We start from the raw sequence: 9,770 nt of genomic DNA, 5'->3' as shown, positions 1-9,770 counted from the left end.
TCGCAATACAGGCAACAATAGTGACCTCCAAACATTTCAGCGAAAAATAGGCTCCAATAACGGAGAAAGAGAAACCAGGCACCATGAAACAAACGCTTGTGGAAATCACCGAAAAATCGTAATTCATGAACAGTCTTCCCTCTAAAAAAGCAATGAGTTGGTTTTTCATCCTTTTTGTGAGAGTCTATAAAACCGTCTTTCTTTTATTATAGACAACTGTCACTTGCGGTGCTTATCAGCGTGGCAAGAATTTGTTGATTAACAACATTTTGCTGTACTTGCTTTGGCAGTACATATACTAAAATTGGAACGATACAGAAAAGATTAGCATGGTCCCTGCGCAAGGATGACACGCAAAATCGTGAAGCGTTCCATATTTCTTAAAAAAAATATTTTTGCAGTACTAAGCTAAATATTTTCATAATAGGCCTACAATCAGAAAAAGTCTTTAAATTTATATATAATATTTTGCCAATTTATTATAAATTGAGTTGGCACACCGACCTATTTTGACAACAAAAACTTGCATAAAGAGAACACTGCTCGTGAAACACAACAACGGTGAAACGCACACTAGTGTTTACATGACATTTGCAAACTTAAAATAAGCAACCCTATGCTCACAGACAATTTAGAAATTCGAAAACAGACGTTTTAATCAACCACTGGGACAGTGTCGCTGGATATCGCATTGGAATAACTTTAAGCAACCCCCACCTAGAACTATAATCTGATTGGTCGGTCGGTGGAATCGTATGCAAAGCGAAAATATGCTTCCCGGAAAGTATTTTTTACCTTCGTGCTCTTTAACTCCTCAAGAGAAGTATTTTTGGTTATACTTGTACGCTGATACCTTCCGCGGGCCGCAGCGATACAGCGTGGCGGGCCGCATGCAGCCCGCGGGCCGCTAGTTGGTGACCCCTGATCTAGTGCATAAGGCTCAAATATGGGATTTTGGTCAAAATATCCCTATGCAATATCTCCAAAACTAGAGCCAATTCGGGAAAACTAAAGCCATATTCGGAATCAGAGCCCTTCAAAACCCCCAAAAGCACTCTAACTTTGTCTGCCAAAAAAATTGTGTTGACCAATGTTATTTGAATGCCTGAAAGTGATGCGGTTGTGATGTATGAAAGTAAAATGATAATATATTGGCTATTGCAGACGTTCATTACCAAGTTTTGGCCTTAAAATGGTAAGGTAGTTTCCACGAAACGCCTGACCTGGCAAAGCTTTAACCACTAGAATATAATTTCCTTTAAAAGTAAGTTAAACGTTCTCGCTATTTATAGAAGCAACCAAAAAATTTTTTTTTTGTGTTTTGTCATCCAAAAATGGTAATTTACTCCATTACATTGATCTCAATAGTTCAATAGCAGCAATTTAGGTCAATCACTCTTTTTTGTGTGTGGAAAATTATATATTAGCCCATGAACAATCGAATCTTTTCAAATGATTTTGTCCATTGTGGAACGTAAATCAACTGTTTTTGTATAGAGTCTTTGAGTAGCAAACTCAGAAAAACCACCCTTTAGCAACTCTGTCCAATTGTTGCAACGAAATCATGATAAAAGCTCAAATGAAGTCTTGTACAGGACAACAAAATCCATAATTATTTTATTGAATCAACGTCTGCAAACGTGAAAAGCGAAAAGAATCAACGTGAAAAGGAGAGATTTTGCCATCTGATGGCTCAGTTGTTTAACGCGTGACTTAAACGAAAAAGCTTCAAGATCAAGCAGCGCTGGTTTGACTCTCGGGGTGTGCACTTGAGCAATGCATTCTAAGGACTGCTCTCCATTCAGCAGCACCCAATAGATGGAATAATTCCCAGGCAACAACACTTCAACAATAGGAAAACTTCACTTTATCAATCTCGGTAACCGGCCCTGCGTCAAAAGCCTCTACAAGTATGCGAAACTACCAAGAATAACATATCATGGCTTTGTCTTTCCGAGGATAAAGATTCAAAACCAAGAGGCCCAGTCTATGACGAAATAGACGTGTACTCATAAAAAATAAGCTATTGGAGAAAAAGCAGTGAAAGATTGAAGAGGACACCTTTTAATTTACATAAAAATAAAAGTGGTAGTCCTACACAAGGATTCTTCATTTTGAATGCAACCGAACGATTAGACGCAACAAATAAATGATATTAGCCAGGTACAGACTATAGCTACAACTGTCGCTGTAAAATCATACAGAGTGGAATGGTTGTACCGACATGTTTCATGAAGGCCCAAACTACCCGATTTGAACAAATCTAACGAGAAATTAAGTAAGCTTGCAGAAGCTCAGATAAATAAATTTGAATCACCCATGGTTAAACTTTGTAAAGATGTTTGCTGGTAATAAAATTAAATATGCATTTCTTGACACTTTCCTCACTTCTGAAAACTTGAAATTGAAAGCATTGAAATTTGCAAAACATTTCTCTGTTCTTTTATTTATTTTATTTTTAACTGCTTTTCAACTGTTTAGTTTGTTTTTATTTCTGACCATCACAACGAAAAACAACAAAACGCGGACGTTATAATGCGCATTAGGGTGGAGTGAAAATAACTTTTTCGCGAAATTCAAAAACATAGCCCCCTAAAAAGTTGCTTTTGTTCATGAAAAACACATTTGTGAAAAAAAAAAATAAAAAAAATAATGTCTTGGTGAATCTCAATCCACAAATCAAAGATGGCCGCCAACTTTGCTTGAAAATACAGTAAATTCACCATAACTTTGCCAATACTTGCCCAATTTTCATCATATTTCAACAAGCTTTCCTCGTTCATGTCATAAAACACTAGAAATACATATGATGAGAGCGTGAGCAAATTATGACGTCACCAAATCCAATATGGCCGCCAAATTCAGTTTTTCACATTTCCTATCCATGTTACACATTTCTTTTTCGATTTGCTCCAACGTTTGACAGTTATATGGTTATGCTGTCTTCTGTCGTGGGTACGATTGTTTTTCTTAATCAGTGTTTTTTTTAAGGTGTTTTTAGGGTCCGAAACGGTCCCCCAAATTTCTCCAGCGGTTTCCCAAAATTGTGACTTGCAACTACAGTAGAAAAGTAATGGTTGTTTCTCGCTATGTCTTAAGCAAATATGGTTATTTTTTGGTATTTAAATGAAACACTTGCGGTCTCTTAAAACTACTTAGCGGTCGCCCAAACCAAACCTTAAAAAAACCTGCTCTTGATAATAGTAAATACAGATGGAAGCTTTATTTAGTATAGTATTCATCTAAAGATTAAAAATACCTTCAATAATTGCAACAGAGTAGGATAGGACGTTTAGCCGTTAAGCCCGTAGAATTAACGTTTCCAGTTCACGCCACGTGGAGGCAGTCCTACATGTGAACCTTTTAGGGGACAAACCGGGGATGGAATACGTTTGTCGCCCAAGAGCATTCTGGGAAGTCCAAGGGATATGAATTTCACCCCAGAATCACCTGTTCAATGTAACCTTCATTGAAATTCTAAACTTTGAAATCAGCCTTGCTGTCAAACTTTGGCATTTTGCGCCTGCACTCTATTCGAGCCCTGATGAAACCATCTCTGTTATCTTCTCCACAAACGGAGCCTGAAGCCTCTGTCACAAGCTTAACATGGCGTTCCACAGCCTGGTTATGACATGGGAAACTTTCAACTGTGAGAGGACTCATCGTGAATGGATTTGTTTTGATCATATCAATCAAATCTTCATTGCTAAGGTTCTTGGTGTGGGGAGGTTCAGTGATATCTTCGGTCTGCCAGTCATTTATTTCTATATAATTCCTAGCGTGAAGGTTCAAGGTTGGCACTCTAAAAACTCGCACTGTACTGGTGCTCTTGCGTTAACTGGACTTCAGTATTCGCCTGACAGCTAGTTCTCTGATACTGATGTTGTCGTCTGCCAACATTGCGAGCAGAACGTTTTCAGGGTGCGCAAAAAAGGCATTTCTCTGGATAGCATTCATAACAACTTCCTTAAGCTCATCCTCAAGATATATGGCCTTGTCTACCATGTTGTAGACATGCTTTGCTCCATCTGTACACAAAGATGCCTTTTTAATGGAGAACCACATCGGTGCATACACTTTCAAAATAAAGGTGACATGCATGCAAATGAGATACCTTTCAGGTATCTTTTTCAGAAGATAGATGGTCCAACTACTGGCCCCCATGGATTTGCAGGACCAATCGGCATAGCCGTTCATATCTGTGAGGCTGTGACCGTCAACCACTGGTAAATTTTGACAAAATACCTTGTGATTTAGAGCACTTACTGCAACCCAAAGACTTAAGCACCGATCAGACGTATCTGTTTGAAATCTGTCTGGCTATTAGCAAAGGTTGTTGCTTTTTGGAGCTTTCACTCAAATGCCCTGGTACAATTAATCAAGCAAGATGGCTGACTTTAGCAAATCGCATATTGCGGTTGTATATTTCAACAGAAGCACCGTCCATAGAATTGAAGACTGTTGTCACCTTTATTTTGAAAGTGTATGCACCGATGTGGTTCTCTATTAAAAAGGCATCTTTGTGTACAGATGGAGCAAAACATGTCTACAACATGGTAGACAAGGCCAGATATCTTGAGGATGAGCTTAAGGAAGTTGTTATGAATGCTATCCAGAGAAATGCCTTTTTTGCGCACCCTGAAAACGTTCTGCTCGCAATGTTGGCAGACGACAACATCAGTATCAGAGAACTAGCTGTCAGGCGAATACTGAAGTCCAGAGAACGCAAGAGCAGCAGTACAGTGCGAGTTTTTAGAGTGCCAACCTTGAACCTTCACGCTAGGAATTATATAGAAATAATTGACTGGCAGACCGAAGATATCACTGAACCTCCCCACACCAAGAACCTTGGCAATAAAAATTTGATTAATATGATCAAAACAAATCCATTCACGATGAGTCCTCTCACAGTTGAAAGTTTCCCATGTCATAACCAGGCTGTGGAACGCCATGTTAAGCTTGTGACAGAGGCTTCAGGCTCCGTTTGTGGAGAAGATAACATAGATGGTTTCATCAGGGCTCGAATAGAGAGCAGGCGCAAAATGCCAAAGTTTGACAGCAAGGCTGATTTCAAAGTTTAGAATTTCAATGAAGGTTACATTGAACAGGTGATTCTGGGGTGAAATTCATATCCCTTGGACTTCCCAGAATGCCCTTGGGCGACAAACGTATTCCATCCCCGGTTTGTCCCCTAAAAGGTTCACATGTAGGACTGCCTCTACGTGGCGTGAACTGGAAACGTTAATTCTACGGGTTTAACGGCTAAACGTCCTATCCTACTCTGTTGCAATTATTGAAGGTATTTTTAATTTCTAGATGAATACTATACTAAATAAAGCTTCCATCTGTATTTACTATTATCAAGAGAAACAATCGTACCCACGACAGAAGACAGCATAACCATATAACTGTCAAACGTTGGAGCAAATCGAAAAAGAAGTGTGGAACATGGATAGGAAATGTGAAAAACTGAATTTGGCGGCCATATTGGATTTGGTGACGTCATAATTTGCTCACGCTATCATCATATGTATTTCTAGTGTTTTATGACATGAACGAGGAAAGCTTGTTGAAATATGATGAAAATTGGGCAAGTATTGGCAAAGTTATGGTGAATTTACTGTATTTTCAAGCAAAGTTGGCGGCCATCTTTGATTTGTGGATTGAGATTCACCAAGACATTATTTTTTTTATTTTTTTTTTTCACAAATGTGTTTTTCATGAACAAAAGCAACTTTTTAGGGGGCTATGTTTTTGAATTTCGCGAAAAAGTTATTTTCACTCCACCCTAATGTGCATGATACCGAAACAAGACAATCAGTTTGGCGCGACCGCATCACAAAGTCAAAGTTTTTGTACGGCAATAAACTTTAGAAAGTTTAAAAATTCAATCATGCAAAAATACATTATGAATGATAATAACAATCACTAACAGTAGGTCTAAGACTTTCGAGAAACCCTAGTCAGTTGCTCCCTTAAAAATCATGATAAAAAGCACATGGGAAAGAACAATTGTTCAAATAAGGTTTTAAAACAGCTATATACACAAATACACACGAATAAAGAGGCCATACAAAACAAATAATGACAACGCATCACCTCGACAGACGTCATACATAGCAAGTAATATTATTCTGATAAATGTTGTTCTTCAAACTAATGTTCTGCTAAAACTGATTCAGGGTTTTCCTCGCACCCTTCGTGTTAGGCCTCAGTCGTACTTAACTTACGTCATTTAGTTCTGTGTGTTTACTGTTCACACGTAATATATTTGGCAACATATCAGGTATATCTTAAATAAATTTACAATGCACCACAAAGCTCCTTAACTCTAAGAGGTCGTATGTCATAAGTTTCATATCTATTAAAAGTATCAACTGATAGCAAAATAGAAATGTTGAGATCACTGATAAGCTCTGTTGAGAAAGGACACCAATTTTTTTTGAAAGACGGCAACTGCAACCTGGAATGGAAAGAAAATGGCCTCGCAGCCCTAAATACACTAACGATAAAAAACATTCGGTTTGCGGTCATGGTTAATTTACAGTATATAGCTACGGGATACATCATTAGTCATCGAAGAAATGTAAACATTTCTATGATGACGTTATGAAATAATTTGAAAAAATGCACAGTCATGTTTATAACATTTTTAAATCCTTGCTGACACCATAAACTTCAATTTCGTTTCACGCTTTTGACAAGCTCAGTGGCGGATTGATGTCTCAAGCTTCTGTTTGTTTGTTGGTGACATTGAAACTACTTTTTAGTTTTAAATTTTGCTCCCGTTATGCTTCTTCTTGCTCATGAAACAGAATTCTGGCAACATCTCTCAACTACTGCAACCAGTGCACTGTCTCAGTGTTTGGGGTCAATTAGGCCCCATGTCCTGTACTGGTATGTCATGTTATGTTTTTAAGTTTACTTTAATTTTACATGTTTACGTTGCTTTTAGTTTAGAGCAACATGGTCATTTTTTATGTCGCATCTTAAACAGAGCGTCATTACTAATGCAACTCTTAAAGAAATCAGTCGCTTCTAAAACTGTTTAAAGAGGAAGCAATAAGGGCAACCGCATCTTGCTGTAACAAACGTCGCAAATTCAGGTATATCACACTGTGAGATCTTGCCAGTAAACATATTCATTTTAAAGATCTGATTCCTAATCAGGGTCCAAATGCCAACATACATTTGCACTACTTTAAACACGAGATAACTCGTAGTCAGCAACATTGGCCAAATTCTCAGCCATCCTTCAACTAAGTGTTTCCAACAGTCGGCGTCCCAAGAAACTTTTGTATATTTGCTATAAATTATGTCTTGGAACAGCACAAACTTTCATGTTAAGGGTTCGACCCCATACGGAACACAACTAGGAAGAATTGCGACAGTTGGCTGAAAATCGCCAATTATGGAGACTCTTTGTTCAATCTATTGTGCACCCAACTAGAGTGAAATAACTTATGACCATTATCATTATGTTACATTTCTAAGCAAAGCTACTGCATTTCCATTCCTCATTGATTACAATGATTAATTTAATGATTAAATTAACAAAAAATGTCAAATAAAGCAGATATCTTATTCGCCATCAATGGCTTTGGAAAGAAGAAAAAATATGCTTTTATGTAAATACTTTTAATCAAGATAATGGGGAAAAACTAACTGAAAAAGGCAATCTGGTACTAAGACACTTCCTCAAATGGGCAATCTACCTAATACAGAAGCAATCACTAAGAAAACAAATCAACAGTTTTTTTTTCTAAATCAAAACCTTAAATTATTTGGTTAGGCTATCACCCACAATACATGCATTACTTCAATAACTTTTTTATCTTGCAGAGCAGCGGTTTTCGTCCATTAGGACTCATCAGTACAACAAATCTAAACGAAAAAAAAGGATTTTAACTTGATGAAGTATCAATACAACTAAACCGAAATGAACTAAAAATTATATTTTAGGATTAGTTGCTGTTGATTTGTTTTTTTTTAATCAAGATAGCTTTTTTTCAACATAAAAGGAAAACTAGCATTTATTGACAATGTAATGAATCATAAACTTAGCCAAATGGTTAGCTTGTATTACAAATTTTGTTACCGTATCCAAAGCTTCAATACTAAACTACAACATAACAAAATTTGTACAGAAAATAATTTTAGTATGTTGTGAAGAAGGGAGCGTTCTTTGTGGTTATCCGCATATGCTGCATAGCCGAGTGGTGACAGCGCTGGAACGGCAATCGAAAAGGCGCCGGTTCCACACCGCTCAAGAGTACGTGACTGTGTCTTTGGCAAGAAACTTAAAGGCATGCCTGAAGGTGGACACGAAGATTGGCTTCCTTGCCTTTTCGTTCACTTTATCTAAATCTTCAACCACCGGGTGAAAGCCTGGATACGACAAACAAACTTCCCCAAAAGGCAGAGTACTCACCAGTAGCCTACAGTCGATAGTCTGTGGCATGAATTAGTGGTGCGATACTGATGAGCCCAGCCTCATGGACAAAGCACTGCGTCTATCGCTGTCAATGCTTGCTACAATTTAGTGCAGAGAAACGTTTTATGTTGTTGTAACAGTCACAACTACAGCTATGAATCATTGACAATAATTGCATGAATATCTGTAGAGAAAATTGTTGTGAAAATTTTGTTACCACCTTTAAAATAGTATGTTTTCCTTCCGGTTATGATTGCGTCTGATTGATGTCGGAATAAGTGCAGGTTGTTAATTATCACTTGGAACAGCTTGTGAAAGCTCAATTTATGTTGAGCTTCAGGAAAAAGTACCAAGATTTTACACTTTTCAGAGCTTTGGCGTCCTAAGCTTGCTTTCAAAACCTACTAAAAGAATAAACTAAACACAATGGTGAAAACAGAGTATAATGGATGATGATGATGGTTATGGTTATGCATATCTGTTTGAGAAGTCAGTGGTAATCTTTCTATTACCGAATACTGGCTATATAGGGAACAATGGGCTTGGTTTTGCTATTAGACAAGCCTTCCTTTTGACGTATACTACGGCTTAAATTTACGGCTCATCTGCTGCCAAAAAAAGAATAACAATCATGCGAAGAATCGATATAGCTATATTTGCTACACGGATATGTAAGCAAATATCACAACCCATTATCGACATCCTACTCAGACGGAAATAACAACACGATAAAGTTCAAGAATAGAAAGTATTTCCATGTTTGCAAATGAAATTTAACTTCCTTTTTTGCCATGACAAAGTGTTTCTTGCATAAACACTGTCTCAAGGTAATGGATGTAAATGGACAGACAGAATAAAAAAAAAATCGATTTTTCTTTTAAAGGCTTATCACCTTTGTCGTCTACAAACAAATCTTTTACTTGTCAACACAATAGATGAACGATAATGAAAATTTTGAACACATCGTTTGGCTTCAGTGTGTATAGAACAAGTTGGTAATTTGATAAAAAATTGTAGCCTAGACAGGGAAAACGTCGAAGACAAAAAAAAATCTAATTTGAAGAAACTTGAAAAAAGGACTAATTTGGACTGCTTTGGACTAATTTTATTATATCTTCTGCAGCGTTCTATCAGCAGAAAGTAATGAACAAGTAATTGAGCGTTAGCCTTTACAGTATTCCTGGATCACAAAAGTGAACTAGAAGAAGGCTGCAAACGAGAAGAAAATATGTGATAAATGGTTGAACTTTAGTCAAAATTCCATTACATCACAAATTCCATCGAAAGATCGGACATTGTATTGCTCTTACTAGCACAAACATGTATGTTGAAACAG

General features: G+C 37.3%; 1 non-coding gene across 1 annotated transcript; it reads left to right on the top strand.

The window, feature by feature from the left end:
- Positions 1-274: 274 nt before the first annotated feature.
- Positions 275-381, top strand: LOC145783739 (U6 spliceosomal RNA). The gene has a single exon (XR_014290955.1). It is a non-coding gene; the product is annotated as a U6 spliceosomal RNA (small nuclear RNA).
- The last annotated feature ends 9,389 nt before the right edge of the window (positions 382-9,770 follow it).

This window comes from Aplidium turbinatum, chromosome 14 (genome assembly GCF_918807975.1).
Source record: "Aplidium turbinatum chromosome 14, kaAplTurb1.1, whole genome shotgun sequence".
Lineage (NCBI taxonomy): Eukaryota > Metazoa > Chordata > Ascidiacea > Aplousobranchia > Polyclinidae > Aplidium > Aplidium turbinatum.
This window is presented reverse-complemented; position numbering and strand designations above follow the sequence as displayed.